The sequence below is a fragment of the Hyla sarda genome, unplaced genomic scaffold (genome assembly GCF_029499605.1).
Source record: "Hyla sarda isolate aHylSar1 unplaced genomic scaffold, aHylSar1.hap1 scaffold_1332, whole genome shotgun sequence".
Classification (NCBI taxonomy): Eukaryota; Metazoa; Chordata; class Amphibia; order Anura; family Hylidae; genus Hyla; species Hyla sarda.
The window spans coordinates 13,243-29,412 of record NW_026607958.1 but is presented as its reverse complement, the minus strand read 5'-3'; the positions used below and the strand labels follow the sequence as shown (position 1 = coordinate 29,412).

Sequence of the window (16,170 nt, the reverse complement as noted above, 5' to 3'; positions counted from 1 at the left end):
AAAAAAAGAAGAAAAAGAAGAATAATACGCCCAGAAAAGAGGCGAAAAGGAGAAAAACGTAAAAAAACGTGAAAAAAAAGTAAGAGGAAGAGAAGGGAAAAAAAGGTGGAAATGGGTTTAAAAGTGATTTCGGCGGAGAAATATATATATATATATATATATATATATATATATATATATATATACGCGCACACACACACATATATATAAACGTATTCTCCGTTGAGATATTGCAGCCGCTGCTGTGTCCAGGCCCAGGAGCCTTAGCACTGTGCTGTGATGTCACTCAATACCACTGACATCACTAGGTGTAAACAACATCTCTCCTTTGCTGTGTATGTGACTATGGAGCTGTTTGGTGATGTCGTCTATTATGGCCTTCATAGAAGCAACAGGAGATTGTTGCATCCATCTAGAACCCTCAGAACTACAGTGCTATGATGTCACTCACTTCCACAGGCCTTGCAGAGTGTAAACAACAACAACCCAGCTTTGTTGTGCATGTAACCATAGGGATTTGTGATGTCACCTAGAACCTTCACAGCAGCGACAGCTTTATGAGGAGCATCAGCACTGCTCTGCCTGAGCAGAACCATCACCGCCATAGGTTGTCAAATAACCCGGATTTAACCCACACAGGTAAGTCCAATGGGGTGCAGGCATGTCCTCTATGCTTACAGCTTCCCGTGGGTGTTGGTTTGATACCGTTTGGGGACAGCCAAGGAGGCATCTGCAGGCAACAAAGGTAGGTGTGTGCTTGTGTGTGTGTTTCCTATGCAGATCCTAAGCCCAGTGTCACATGCAAGTAGGAGGAGTAAGAAGGGTTCCTGGCAAATCCGGGTTATGGATTGCATTTAAAAAGGCCCCGTGGGAGTGCAATGGGCCCCTGTCTTGCTGCTTAGCAATAATGGTATGGGTTTAGGTTCTGCTGTGTGTACTGGTGGTTGACTGCCCCCCAGCCCAGAGTGTGCATGGAAAATTGTCTGGCAGCCTCCCTGACAGCAAGCAGTGATAGTGCCCATGAAGGGCACCTTGTTGGGCCCGCCCCTTTCACGGTTATCGCTTCTCGGCCTTTTGGCTAAGATCAAGTGTAGTATCTGTTCTTATCAGTTTAATATCTGATACGTCCCCTATCTGGGGACCATATATTAAATGGATTTTTGAGAACGGGGGCCGATTTCGAAGCTTGCTTCCGTCGCCCTATGCATTGACCCGATATGGCAGTATCTTCGGGTACAGTGCACCACCCCCTTACAGGGTTAAAAAGAAAGATTCCTACTTCCATTGCTACCTGCTTGCTGGCTAGCCAGCTAGCCAGCCCTGTGGGCCTTGCTGCTGCTGCAGCCAAAAAACAAAAGGTGGTGCTGCTGCTGCTTCTGCTGCTTCTGCTTCTGCTTGTGTCTGGCCGCTATTGGAGGGTCCAGGCACAGGACTTCTGCTGCTGCTGACTAAATGGCCTCCTTAATTGGATCATTTGAGTAGCCAGCACACCTGTGCAGGTAGGGCATGACATGATAGGCAGCTGCCTTGATAGCGGGTGGGTGCTGAATGTTCCTAATTGACAAAATAAGATTAATGCTTATGAAGAAATATAAAATCTCATCCCTTCCCCAATATCGCGCCACACCCCTACCCCTTAATTCCCTGGTTGAACTTGATGGACATATGTCTTTTTTCGACCGTACTAACTATGTAACTATGTAACATAACATGGGGGGGGGGGTCTCCTGGCTGTTCACACAGGTGTGTCATTGCTGTACATTGACCATGCATTGCTTCTGTGGTATTGCAAAGGCAAAGACAAATGCTTCCAGCCATCCATTGCACTAATGGATTGGTCATCAGCTGGCTGTCTATGTCCCGCATCAATATAGACCAAAGTACAGAGGGTTAGGCTATGCTATTGTGCACCTACCTGATGCATCAGAAGGTGCGAGGCCCTTGCTAAATTCTGTGCACAGACTTTGAGATCTATACTTTAGACTGTATCTAAACCTGCTCCAACATGGACTGACATTCTGGCCTACTTTCAGCCGATGCGACTTGTCTGTCGCTGAACAGTCGCTTTTTATGTATTCAGCACCTATGTATAATGTTGTAAAAATGCTCTAGAAGCTAAAGTCGCAGAAATGTCACACATATTTGGCCTGCAACTTTCTGTGCGACAAATTCAGACAGGAAAAATCAGTATAAATCCTTAGAAAATTATCCCCCAGTGTCTCCATCTGCTGGCGGTATTGAATAAGCATTGCTGCACTGATGGGGTATGCATTAGACGAAAAAAAAGAAGAAAAAGAAGAATAATACGCCCAGAAAAGAGGCGAAAAGGAGAAAAACGTAAAAAAACGTGAAAAAAAAGTAAGAGGAAGAGAAGGGAAAAAAAGGTGGAAATGGGTTTAAAAGTGATTTCGGCGGAGAAATATATATATATATATATATATATATATATATATATATATATACGCGCACACACACACATATATATAAACGTATTCTCCGTTGAGATATTGCAGCCGCTGCTGTGTCCAGGCCCAGGAGCCTTAGCACTGTGCTGTGATGTCACTCAATACCACTGACATCACTAGGTGTAAACAACATCTCTCCTTTGCTGTGTATGTGACTATGGAGCTGTTTGGTGATGTCGTCTATTATGGCCTTCATAGAAGCAACAGGAGATTGTTGCATCCATCTAGAACCCTCAGAACTACAGTGCTATGATGTCACTCACTTCCACAGGCCTTGCAGAGTGTAAACAACAACAACCCAGCTTTGTTGTGTATGTAACCATAGGGATTTGTGATGTCACCTAGAACCTTCACAGCAGCGACAGCTTTATGAGGAGCATCAGCACTGCTCTGCCTGAGCAGAACCATCACCGCCATAGGTTGTCAAATAACCCGGATTTAACCCACACAGGTAAGTCCAATGGGGTGCAGGCATGTCCTCTATGCTTACAGCTTCCCGTGGGTGTTGGTTTGATACCGTTTGGGGACAGCCAAGGAGGCATCTGCAGGCAACAAAGGTAGGTGTGTGCTTGTGTGTGTGTTTCCTATGCAGATCCTAAGCCCAGTGTCACATGCAAGTAGGAGGAGTAAGAAGGGTTCCTGGCAAATCCGGGTTATGGATTGCATTTAAAAAGGCCCCGTGGGAGTGCAATGGGCCCCTGTCTTGCTGCTTAGCAATAATGGTATGGGTTTAGGTTCTGCTGTGTGTACTGGTGGTTGACTGCCCCCCAGCCCAGAGTGTGCATGGAAAATTGTCTGGCAGCCTCCCTGACAGCAAGCAGTGATAGTGCCCATGAAGGGCACCTTGTTGGGCCCGCCCCTTTCACGGTTATCGCTTCTCGGCCTTTTGGCTAAGATCAAGTGTAGTATCTGTTCTTATCAGTTTAATATCTGATACGTCCCCTATCTGGGGACCATATATTAAATGGATTTTTGAGAACGGGGGCCGATTTCGAAGCTTGCTTCCGTCGCCCTATGCATTGACCCGATATGGCAGTATCTTCGGGTACAGTGCACCACCCCCTTACAGGGTTAAAAAGAAAGATTCCTACTTTCATTGCTACCTGCTTGCTGGCTAGCCAGCTAGCCAGCCCTGTGGGCCTTGCTGCTGCTGCAGCCAAAAAACAAAAGGTGGTGCTGCTGCTGCTTCTGCTGCTTCTGCTTCTGCTTGTGTCTGGCCGCTGTTGGAGCGTCCAGGCACAGGACTTCTGCTGCTGCTGACTAAATGGCCTCCTTAATTGGATCATTTGAGTAGCCAGCACACCTGTGCAGGTAGGGCATGACATGATAGGCAGCTGCCTTGATAGCGGGTGGGTGCTGAATGTTCCTAATTGACAAAATAAGATTGACAAAATAAGATTAATGCTTATGAAGAAATATAAAATCTCATCCCTTCCCCAATATCGCGCCACACCCCTACCCCTTAATTCCCTGGTTGAACTTGATGGACATATGTCTTTTTTCGACCGTACTAACTATGTAACTATGTAACATAACATGGGGGGGGGGGGGGGGTCTCCTGGCTGTTCACACAGGTGTGTCATTGCTGTACATTGACCATGCATTGCTTCTGTGGTATTGCAAAGGCAAAGACAAATGCTTCCAGCCATCCATTGCACTAATGGATTGGTCATCAGCTGGCTGTCTATGTCCCGCATCAATATAGACCAAAGTACAGAGGGTTAGGCTATGCTATTGTGCACCTACCTGATGCATCAGAAGGTGCGAGGCCCTTGCTAAATTCTGTGCACAGACTTTGAGATCTATACTTTAGACTGTATCTAAACCTGCTCCAACATGGACTGACATTCTGGCCTACTTTCAGCCGATGCGACTTGTCTGTCGCTGAACAGTCGCTTTTTATGTATTCAGCACCTATGTATAATGTTGTAAAAATGCTCTAGAAGCTAAAGTCGCAGAAATGTCACACATATTTGGCCTGCAACTTTCTGTGCGACAAATTCAGACAGGAAAAATCAGTATAAATCCTTAGAAAATTATCCCCCAGTGTCTCCATCTGCTGGCGGTATTGAATAAGCATTGCTGCACTGATGGGGTATGCATTAGACGAAAAAAAAGAAGAAAAAGAAGAATAATACGCCCAGAAAAGAGGCGAAAAGGAGAAAAACGTAAAAAAACGTGAAAAAAAAGTAAGAGGAAGAGAAGGGAAAAAAAGGTGGAAATGGGTTTAAAAGTGATTTCGGCGGAGAAATATATATATATATATATATATATATATATATATATATATATACGCGCACACACACACATATATATAAACGTATTCTCCGTTGAGATATTGCAGCCGCTGCTGTGTCCAGGCCCAGGAGCCTTAGCACTGTGCTGTGATGTCACTCAATACCACTGACATCACTAGGTGTAAACAACATCTCTCCTTTGCTGTGTATGTGACTATGGAGCTGTTTGGTGATGTCGTCTATTATGGCCTTCATAGAAGCAACAGGAGATTGTTGCATCCATCTAGAACCCTCAGAACTACAGTGCTATGATGTCACTCACTTCCACAGGCCTTGCAGAGTGTAAACAACAACAACCCAGCTTTGTTGTGTATGTAACCATAGGGATTTGTGATGTCACCTAGAACCTTCACAGCAGCGACAGCTTTATGAGGAGCATCAGCACTGCTCTGCCTGAGCAGAACCATCACCGCCATAGGTTGTCAAATAACCCGGATTTAACCCACACAGGTAAGTCCAATGGGGTGCAGGCATGTCCTCTATGCTTACAGCTTCCCGTGGGTGTTGGTTTGATACCGTTTGGGGACAGCCAAGGAGGCATCTGCAGGCAACAAAGGTAGGTGTGTGCTTGTGTGTGTGTTTCCTATGCAGATCCTAAGCCCAGTGTCACATGCAAGTAGGAGGAGTAAGAAGGGTTCCTGGCAAATCCGGGTTATGGATTGCATTTAAAAAGGCCCCGTGGGAGTGCAATGGGCCCCTGTCTTGCTGCTTAGCAATAATGGTATGGGTTTAGGTTCTGCTGTGTGTACTGGTGGTTGACTGCCCCCCAGCCCAGAGTGTGCATGGAAAATTGTCTGGCAGCCTCCCTGACAGCAAGCAGTGATAGTGCCCATGAAGGGCACCTTGTTGGGCCCGCCCCTTTCACGGTTATCGCTTCTCGGCCTTTTGGCTAAGATCAAGTGTAGTATCTGTTCTTATCAGTTTAATATCTGATACGTCCCCTATCTGGGGACCATATATTAAATGGATTTTTGAGAACGGGGGCCGATTTCGAAGCTTGCTTCCGTCGCCCTATGCATTGACCCGATATGGCAGTATCTTCGGGTACAGTGCACCACCCCCTTACAGGGTTAAAAAGAAAGATTCCTACTTTCATTGCTACCTGCTTGCTGGCTAGCCAGCTAGCCAGCCCTGTGGGCCTTGCTGCTGCTGCAGCCAAAAAACAAAAGGTGGTGCTGCTGCTGCTTCTGCTGCTTCTGCTTCTGCTTGTGTCTGGCCGCTGTTGGAGCGTCCAGGCACAGGACTTCTGCTGCTGCTGACTAAATGGCCTCCTTAATTGGATCATTTGAGTAGCCAGCACACCTGTGCAGGTAGGGCATGACATGATAGGCAGCTGCCTTGATAGCGGGTGGGTGCTGAATGTTCCTAATTGACAAAATAAGATTAATGCTTATGAAGAAATATAAAATCTCATCCCTTCCCCAATATCGCGCCACACCCCTACCCCTTAATTCCCTGGTTGAACTTGATGGACATATGTCTTTTTTCGACCGTACTAACTATGTAACTATGTAACATAACATGGGGGGGGGGGGGGGGGTCTCCTGGCTGTTCACACAGGTGTGTCATTGCTGTACATTGACCATGCATTGCTTCTGTGGTATTGCAAAGGCAAAGACAAATGCTTCCAGCCATCCATTGCACTAATGGATTGGTCATCAGCTGGCTGTCTATGTCCCGCATCAATATAGACCAAAGTACAGAGGGTTAGGCTATGCTATTGTGCACCTACCTGATGCATCAGAAGGTGCGAGGCCCTTGCTAAATTCTGTGCACAGACTTTGAGATCTATACTTTAGACTGTATCTAAACCTGCTCCAACATGGACTGACATTCTGGCCTACTTTCAGCCGATGCGACTTGTCTGTCGCTGAACAGTCGCTTTTTATGTATTCAGCACCTATGTATAATGTTGTAAAAATGCTCTAGAAGCTAAAGTCGCAGAAATGTCACACATATTTGGCCTGCAACTTTCTGTGCGACAAATTCAGACAGGAAAAATCAGTATAAATCCTTAGAAAATTATCCCCCAGTGTCTCCATCTGCTGGCGGTATTGAATAAGCATTGCTGCACTGATGGGGTATGCATTAGACGAAAAAAAAGAAGAAAAAGAAGAATAATACGCCCAGAAAAGAGGCGAAAAGGAGAAAAACGTAAAAAAACGTGAAAAAAAAGTAAGAGGAAGAGAAGGGAAAAAAAGGTGGAAATGGGTTTAAAAGTGATTTCGGCGGAGAAATATATATATATATATATATATATATATATATATATATACGCGCACACACACACATATATATAAACGTATTCTCCGTTGAGATATTGCAGCCGCTGCTGTGTCCAGGCCCAGGAGCCTTAGCACTGTGCTGTGATGTCACTCAATACCACTGACATCACTAGGTGTAAACAACATCTCTCCTTTGCTGTGTATGTGACTATGGAGCTGTTTGGTGATGTCGTCTATTATGGCCTTCATAGAAGCAACAGGAGATTGTTGCATCCATCTAGAACCCTCAGAACTACAGTGCTATGATGTCACTCACTTCCACAGGCCTTGCAGAGTGTAAACAACAACAACCCAGCTTTGTTGTGTATGTAACCATAGGGATTTGTGATGTCACCTAGAACCTTCACAGCAGCGACAGCTTTATGAGGAGCATCAGCACTGCTCTGCCTGAGCAGAACCATCACCGCCATAGGTTGTCAAATAACCCGGATTTAACCCACACAGGTAAGTCCAATGGGGTGCAGGCATGTCCTCTATGCTTACAGCTTCCCGTGGGTGTTGGTTTGATACCGTTTGGGGACAGCCAAGGAGGCATCTGCAGGCAACAAAGGTAGGTGTGTGCTTGTGTGTGTGTTTCCTATGCAGATCCTAAGCCCAGTGTCACATGCAAGTAGGAGGAGTAAGAAGGGTTCCTGGCAAATCCGGGTTATGGATTGCATTTAAAAAGGCCCCGTGGGAGTGCAATGGGCCCCTGTCTTGCTGCTTAGCAATAATGGTATGGGTTTAGGTTCTGCTGTGTGTACTGGTGGTTGACTGCGCCCCAGCCCAGAGTGTGCATGGAAAATTGTCTGGCAGCCTCCCTGACAGCAAGCAGTGATAGTGCCCATGAAGGGCACCTTGTTGGGCCCGCCCCTTTCACGGTTATCGCTTCTCGGCCTTTTGGCTAAGATCAAGTGTAGTATCTGTTCTTATCAGTTTAATATCTGATACGTCCCCTATCTGGGGACCATATATTAAATGGATTTTTGAGAACGGGGGCCGATTTCGAAGCTTGCTTCCGTCGCCCTATGCATTGACCCGATATGGCAGTATCTTCGGGTACAGTGCACCACCCCCTTACAGGGTTAAAAAGAAAGATTCCTACTTTCATTGCTACCTGCTTGCTGGCTAGCCAGCTAGCCAGCCCTGTGGGCCTTGCTGCTGCTGCAGCCAAAAAACAAAAGGTGGTGCTGCTGCTGCTTCTGCTGCTTCTGCTTGTGTCTGGCCGCTGTTGGAGCGTCCAGGCACAGGACTTCTGCTGCTGCTGACTAAATGGCCTCCTTAATTGGATCATTTGAGTAGCCAGCACACCTGTGCAGGTAGGGCATGACATGATAGGCAGCTGCCTTGATAGCGGGTGGGTGCTGAATGTTCCTAATTGACAAAATAAGATTAATGCTTATGAAGAAATATAAAATCTCATCCCTTCCCCAATATCGCGCCACACCCCTACCTCTTAATTCCCTGGTTGAACTTGATGGACATATGTCTTTTTTCGACCGTACTAACTATGTAACTATGTAACATAACATGGGGGGGGGGGGGTCTCCTGGCTGTTCACACAGGTGTGTCATTGCTGTACATTGACCATGCATTGCTTCTGTGGTATTGCAAAGGCAAAGACAAATGCTTCCAGCCATCCATTGCACTAATGGATTGGTCATCAGCTGGCTGTCTATGTCCCGCATCAATATAGACCAAAGTACAGAGGGTTAGGCTATGCTATTGTGCACCTACCTGATGCATCAGAAGGTGCGAGGCCCTTGCTAAATTCTGTGCACAGACTTTGAGATCTATACTTTAGACTGTATCTAAACCTGCTCCAACATGGACTGACATTCTGGCCTACTTTCAGCCGATGCGACTTGTCTGTCGCTGAACAGTCGCTTTTTATGTATTCAGCACCTATGTATAATGTTGTAAAAATGCTCTAGAAGCTAAAGTCGCAGAAATGTCACACATATTTGGCCTGCAACTTTCTGTGCGACAAATTCAGACAGGAAAAATCAGTATAAATCCTTAGAAAATTATCCCCCAGTGTCTCCATCTGCTGGCGGTATTGAATAAGCATTGCTGCACTGATGGGGTATGCATTAGACGAAAAAAAAAGAAGAAAAAGAAGAATAATACGCCCAGAAAAGAGGCGAAAAGGAGAAAAACGTAAAAAAACGTGAAAAAAAAGTAAGAGGAAGAGAAGGGAAAAAAAGGTGGAAATGGGTTTAAAAGTGATTTCGGCGGAGAAATATATATATATATATATATATATATATATATATATATATATATACGCGCACACACACACATATATATAAACGTATTCTCCGTTGAGATATTGCAGCCGCTGCTGTGTCCAGGCCCAGGAGCCTTAGCACTGTGCTGTGATGTCACTCAATACCACTGACATCACTAGGTGTAAACAACATCTCTCCTTTGCTGTGTATGTGACTATGGAGCTGTTTGGTGATGTCGTCTATTATGGCCTTCATAGAAGCAACAGGAGATTGTTGCATCCATCTAGAACCCTCAGAACTACAGTGCTATGATGTCACTCACTTCCACAGGCCTTGCAGAGTGTAAACAACAACAACCCAGCTTTGTTGTGTATGTAACCATAGGGATTTGTGATGTCACCTAGAACCTTCACAGCAGCGACAGCTTTATGAGGAGCATCAGCACTGCTCTGCCTGAGCAGAACCATCACCGCCATAGGTTGTCAAATAACCCGGATTTAACCCACACAGGTAAGTCCAATGGGGTGCAGGCATGTCCTCTATGCTTACAGCTTCCCGTGGGTGTTGGTTTGATACCGTTTGGGGACAGCCAAGGAGGCATCTGCAGGCAACAAAGGTAGGTGTGTGCTTGTGTGTGTGTTTCCTATGCAGATCCTAAGCCCAGTGTCACATGCAAGTAGGAGGAGTAAGAAGGGTTCCTGGCAAATCCGGGTTATGGATTGCATTTAAAAAGGCCCCGTGGGAGTGCAATGGGCCCCTGTCTTGCTGCTTAGCAATAATGGTATGGGTTTAGGTTCTGCTGTGTGTACTGGTGGTTGACTGCCCCCCAGCCCAGAGTGTGCATGGAAAATTGTCTGGCAGCCTCCCTGACAGCAAGCAGTGATAGTGCCCATGAAGGGCACCTTGTTGGGCCCGCCCCTTTCACGGTTATCGCTTCTCGGCCTTTTGGCTAAGATCAAGTGTAGTATCTGTTCTTATCAGTTTAATATCTGATACGTCCCCTATCTGGGGACCATATATTAAATGGATTTTTGAGAACGGGGGCCGATTTCGAAGCTTGCTTCCGTCGCCCTATGCATTGACCCGATATGGCAGTATCTTCGGGTACAGTGCACCACCCCCTTACAGGGTTAAAAAGAAAGATTCCTACTTTCATTGCTACCTGCTTGCTGGCTAGCCAGCTAGCCAGCCCTGTGGGCCTTGCTGCTGCTGCAGCCAAAAAACAAAAGGTGGTGCTGCTGCTGCTTCTGCTGCTGCTGCTTCTGCTGCTTCTGCTTCTGCTTGTGTCTGGCCGCTGTTGGAGCGTCCAGGCACAGGACTTCTGCTGCTGCTGACTAAATGGCCTCCTTAATTGGATCATTTGAGTAGCCAGCACACCTGTGCAGGTAGGGCATGACATGATAGGCAGCTGCCTTGATAGCGGGTGGGTGCTGAATGTTCCTAATTGACAAAATAAGATTAATGCTTATGAAGAAATATAAAATCTCATCCCTTCCCCAATATCGCGCCACACCCCTACCCCTTAATTCCCTGGTTGAACTTGATGGACATATGTCTTTTTTCGACCGTACTAACTATGTAACTATGTAACATAACATGGGGGGGGGGGTCTCCTGGCTGTTCACACAGGTGTGTCATTGCTGTACATTGACCATGCATTGCTTCTGTGGTATTGCAAAGGCAAAGACAAATGCTTCCAGCCATCCATTGCACTAATGGATTGGTCATCAGCTGGCTGTCTATGTCCCGCATCAATATAGACCAAAGTACAGAGGGTTAGGCTATGCTATTGTGCACCTACCTGATGCATCAGAAGGTGCGAGGCCCTTGCTAAATTCTGTGCACAGACTTTGAGATCTATACTTTAGACTGTATCTAAACCTGCTCCAACATGGACTGACATTCTGGCCTACTTTCAGCCGATGCGACTTGTCTGTCGCTGAACAGTCGCTTTTTATGTATTCAGCACCTATGTATAATGTTGTAAAAATGCTCTAGAAGCTAAAGTCGCAGAAATGTCACACATATTTGGCCTGCAACTTTCTGTGCGACAAATTCAGACAGGAAAAATCAGTATAAATCCTTAGAAAATTATCCCCCAGTGTCTCCATCTGCTGGCGGTATTGAATAAGCATTGCTGCACTGATGGGGTATGCATTAGACGAAAAAAAAAGAAGAAAAAGAAGAATAATACGCCCAGAAAAGAGGCGAAAAGGAGAAAAACGTTAAAAAACGTGAAAAAAAAGTAAGAGGAAGAGAAGGGAAAAAAAGGTGGAAATGGGTTTAAAAGTGATTTCGGCGGAGAAATATATATATATATATATATATATATATATATATATATATATATATATATATATACGCGCACACACACACATATATATAAACGTATTCTCCGTTGAGATATTGCAGCCGCTGCTGTGTCCAGGCCCAGGAGCCTTAGCACTGTGCTGTGATGTCACTCAATACCACTGACATCACTAGGTGTAAACAACATCTCTCCTTTGCTGTGTATGTGACTATGGAGCTGTTTGGTGATGTCGTCTATTATGGCCTTCATAGAAGCAACAGGAGATTGTTGCATCCATCTAGAACCCTCAGAACTACAGTGCTATGATGTCACTCACTTCCACAGGCCTTGCAGAGTGTAAACAACAACAACCCAGCTTTGTTGTGTATGTAACCATAGGGATTTGTGATGTCACCTAGAACCTTCACAGCAGCGACAGCTTTATGAGGAGCATCAGCACTGCTCTGCCTGAGCAGAACCATCACCGCCATAGGTTGTCAAATAACCCGGATTTAACCCACACAGGTAAGTCCAATGGGGTGCAGGCATGTCCTCTATGCTTACAGCTTCCCGTGGGTGTTGGTTTGATACCGTTTGGGGACAGCCAAGGAGGCATCTGCAGGCAACAAAGGTAGGTGTGTGCTTGTGTGTGTGTTTCCTATGCAGATCCTAAGCCCAGTGTCACATGCAAGTAGGAGGAGTAAGAAGGGTTCCTGGCAAATCCGGGTTATGGATTGCATTTAAAAAGGCCCCGTGGGAGTGCAATGGGCCCCTGTCTTGCTGCTTAGCAATAATGGTATGGGTTTAGGTTCTGCTGTGTGTACTGGTGGTTGACTGCCCCCCAGCCCAGAGTGTGCATGGAAAATTGTCTGGCAGCCTCCCTGACAGCAAGCAGTGATAGTGCCCATGAAGGGCACCTTGTTGGGCCCGCCCCTTTCACGGTTATCGCTTCTCGGCCTTTTGGCTAAGATCAAGTGTAGTATCTGTTCTTATCAGTTTAATATCTGATACGTCCCCTATCTGGGGACCATATATTAAATGGATTTTTGAGAACGGGGGCCGATTTCGAAGCTTGCTTCCGTCGCCCTATGCATTGACCCGATATGGCAGTATCTTCGGGTACAGTGCACCACCCCCTTACAGGGTTAAAAAGAAAGATTCCTACTTTCATTGCTACCTGCTTGCTGGCTAGCCAGCTAGCCAGCCCTGTGGGCCTTGCTGCTGCTGCAGCCAAAAAACAAAAGGTGGTGCTGCTGCTGCTTCTGCTGCTTCTGCTTCTGCTTGTGTCTGGCCGCTGTTGGAGCGTCCAGGCACAGGGCTTCTGCTGCTGCTGACTAAATGGCCTCCTTAATTGGATCATTTGAGTAGCCAGCACACCTGTGCAGGTAGGGCATGACATGATAGGCAGCTGCCTTGATAGCGGGTGGGTGCTGAATGTTCCTAATTGACAAAATAAGATTAATGCTTATGAAGAAATATAAAATCTCATCCCTTCCCCAATATCGCGCCACACCCCTACCCCTTAATTCCTTGGTTGAACTTGATGGACATATGTCTTTTTTCGACCGTACTAACTATGTAACTATGTAACATAACATGGGGGGGGGGGGGGTCTCCTGGCTGTTCACACAGGTGTGTCATTGCTGTACATTGACCATGCATTGCTTCTGTGGTATTGCAAAGGCAAAGACAAATGCTTCCAGCCATCCATTGCACTAATGGATTGGTCATCAGCTGGCTGTCTATGTCCCGCATCAATATAGACCAAAGTACAGAGGGTTAGGCTATGCTATTGTGCACCTACCTGATGCATCAGAAGGTGCGAGGCCCTTGCTAAATTCTGTGCACAGACTTTGAGATCTATACTTTAGACTGTATCTAAACCTGCTCCAACATGGACTGACATTCTGGCCTACTTTCAGCCGATGCGACTTGTCTGTCGCTGAACAGTCGCTTTTTATGTATTCAGCACCTATGTATAATGTTGTAAAAATGCTCTAGAAGCTAAAGTTGCAGAAATGTCACACATATTTGGCCTGCAACTTTCTGTGCGACAAATTCAGACAGGAAAAATCAGTATAAATCCTTAGAAAATTATCCCCCAGTGTCTCCATCTGCTGGCGGTATTGAATAAGCATTGCTGCACTGATGGGGTATGCATTAGACGAAAAAAAAGAAGAAAAAGAAGAATAATACGCCCAGAAAAGAGGCGAAAAGGAGAAAAACGTAAAAAAACGTGAAAAAAAAGTAAGAGGAAGAGAAGGGAAAAAAAGGTGGAAATGGGTTTAAAAGTGATTTCGGCGGAGAAATATATATATATATATATATATATATATATATATATATATATATATATACGCGCACACACACACATATATATAAACGTATTCTCCGTTGAGATATTGCAGCCGCTGCTGTGTCCAGGCCCAGGAGCCTTAGCACTGTGCTGTGATGTCACTCAATACCACTGACATCACTAGGTGTAAACAACATCTCTCCTTTGCTGTGTATGTGACTATGGAGCTGTTTGGTGATGTCGTCTATTATGGCCTTCATAGAAGCAACAGGAGATTGTTGCATCCATCTAGAACCCTCAGAACTACAGTGCTATGATGTCACTCACTTCCACAGGCCTTGCAGAGTGTAAACAACAACAACCCAGCTTTGTTGTGTATGTAACCATAGGGATTTGTGATGTCACCTAGAACCTTCACAGCAGCGACAGCTTTATGAGGAGCATCAGCACTGCTCTGCCTGAGCAGAACCATCACCGCCATAGGTTGTCAAATAACCCGGATTTAACCCACACAGGTAAGTCCAATGGGGTGCAGGCATGTCCTCTATGCTTACAGCTTCCCGTGGGTGTTGGTTTGATACCGTTTGGGGACAGCCAAGGAGGCATCTGCAGGCAACAAAGGTAGGTGTGTGCTTGTGTGTGTGTTTCCTATGCAGATCCTAAGCCCAGTGTCACATGCAAGTAGGAGGAGTAAGAAGGGTTCCTGGCAAATCCGGGTTATGGATTGCATTTAAAAAGGCCCCGTGGGAGTGCAATGGGCCCCTGTCTTGCTGCTTAGCAATAATGGTATGGGTTTAGGTTCTGCTGTGTGTACTGGTGGTTGACTGCCCCCCAGCCCAGAGTGTGCATGGAAAATTGTCTGGCAGCCTCCCTGACAGCAAGCAGTGATAGTGCCCATGAAGGGCACCTTGTTGGGCCCGCCCCTTTCACGGTTATCGCTTCTCGGCCTTTTGGCTAAGATCAAGTGTAGTATCTGTTCTTATCAGTTTTCATGCTGGTGGGGATGGGTGCTGCATGGAGGATGCAGGTGTACCAGGGCTTTCCGGGGCTGGTTCTGAGGAATCAGCTCGACGGCTGCCCCGATGTGACCTGTTCCCTCCGGGTCTCGCCATGAGGCTGAGAGGGTCTAGAGCCGAGGTACTTTTGTGCCTCGGGGAGTGGTGACCCTGAGGTGCCGAAACTCACTGGGAGAATAGACTCACTGGGTTGAAGCACGGGCACCATAATCTCTTCACCTTGTGGCACTCACCTCTTGATTCCCGGCCTTCTGGCTAGGATCAGAGAAATTTTTATAGATCCGGCCGGATGTCCGGGCAGTATATCTGCACACATTCACTTATTTATTTCTTTTTTTCTCACTGTGTCACTTTTTGCGTGTTGTGTGTTCACAGGATTTGTCAGGATGCGGTAGCCCTTCTGGGTGTCCCTCCTGGCGGTCTAGGGGAGGTGTGTGTGGCCATTAGGTTCCGCACCTCCCTGCAAACACCCCGGGTACTCCTGCTTTGGCAGGGTACCTACCGTAATCGGCTCTGCGGGCAGATACCTTGGCTAACGCCAAGGGGGATGCCGGGAGCATTTGTGGTCCCCTAGTAGCTTCGGCGAAAAGGGACATCGAACCTGGAACCTCGCAGGTACCTTTTGGTCCGGAGGCGAAGGGTAAGGTTTGTTGGGGGGCCTCTCTCCTATCGGAGAAGGGCTTGCGATAGACCGCATCCTTTGTGCACGTTTTTTTAGTGAAACACGTTTGCACTTTTTCTTGCACTTTGGGTGAATCGAAAGCACGTTCCTCGGCTTTAGATAAAAAAAAAAAAAATCTGTTCTTATCAGTTTAATATCTGATACGTCCCCTATCTGGGGACCATATATTAAATGGATTTTTGAGAACGGGGGCCGATTTCGAAGCTTGCTTCCGTCGCCCTATGCATTGACCCGATATGGCAGTATCTTCGGGTACAGTGCACCACCCCCTTACAGGGTTAAAAAGAAAGATTCCTACTTTCATTGCTACCTGCTTGCTGGCTAGCCAGCTAGCCAGCCCTGTGGGCCTTGCTGCTGCTGCAGCCAAAAAACAAAAGGTGGTGCTGCTGCTTCTGCTGCTTCTGCTTCTGCTTGTGTCTGGCCGCTGTTGGAGCGTCCAGGCACAGGACTTCTGCTGCTGCTGACTAAATGGCCTCCTTAATTGGATCATTTGAGTAGCCAGCACACCTGTGCAGGTAGGGCATGACATGATAGGCAGCTGCCTTGATAGCGGGTGGGTGCTGAATGTTCCTAATTGACAAAATAAGATTAATGCTTATGAAGAAATATAAAATCTCATCCCTTCCCCA

General features: G+C 46.4%; 6 non-coding genes and 2 pseudogenes across 6 annotated transcripts; all 8 read left to right on the top strand.

The window, feature by feature from the left end:
* Window positions 1-1,058: 1,058 nt before the first annotated feature.
* Window positions 1,059-1,249, top strand: LOC130305769 (U2 spliceosomal RNA). The gene has a single exon (XR_008855207.1). It is a non-coding gene; the product is annotated as a U2 spliceosomal RNA (small nuclear RNA).
* A 2,086-nt stretch (window positions 1,250-3,335) lies between these two features.
* On the top strand, window positions 3,336-3,526 carry LOC130305768 (U2 spliceosomal RNA). The gene has a single exon (XR_008855206.1). It is a non-coding gene; the product is annotated as a U2 spliceosomal RNA (small nuclear RNA).
* A 2,105-nt stretch (window positions 3,527-5,631) lies between these two features.
* On the top strand, window positions 5,632-5,822 carry LOC130305767 (U2 spliceosomal RNA). The gene has a single exon (XR_008855205.1). It is a non-coding gene; the product is annotated as a U2 spliceosomal RNA (small nuclear RNA).
* Window positions 5,823-7,910: 2,088 nt separating this feature from the next.
* LOC130305766 (U2 spliceosomal RNA) lies at window positions 7,911-8,101 on the top strand. The gene has a single exon (XR_008855204.1). It is a non-coding gene; the product is annotated as a U2 spliceosomal RNA (small nuclear RNA).
* Window positions 8,102-10,186: 2,085 nt separating this feature from the next.
* LOC130305765 (U2 spliceosomal RNA) lies at window positions 10,187-10,377 on the top strand. The gene has a single exon (XR_008855202.1). It is a non-coding gene; the product is annotated as a U2 spliceosomal RNA (small nuclear RNA).
* Window positions 10,378-12,491: 2,114 nt separating this feature from the next.
* On the top strand, window positions 12,492-12,682 carry LOC130305808 (U2 spliceosomal RNA). The gene has a single exon (XR_008855241.1). It is a non-coding gene; the product is annotated as a U2 spliceosomal RNA (small nuclear RNA).
* Window positions 12,683-14,777: 2,095 nt separating this feature from the next.
* LOC130305806 (U2 spliceosomal RNA) lies at window positions 14,778-14,937 on the top strand (annotated as a pseudogene).
* A 692-nt stretch (window positions 14,938-15,629) lies between these two features.
* On the top strand, window positions 15,630-15,809 carry LOC130305805 (U2 spliceosomal RNA; annotated as a pseudogene).
* The last annotated feature ends 361 nt before the right edge of the window (window positions 15,810-16,170 follow it).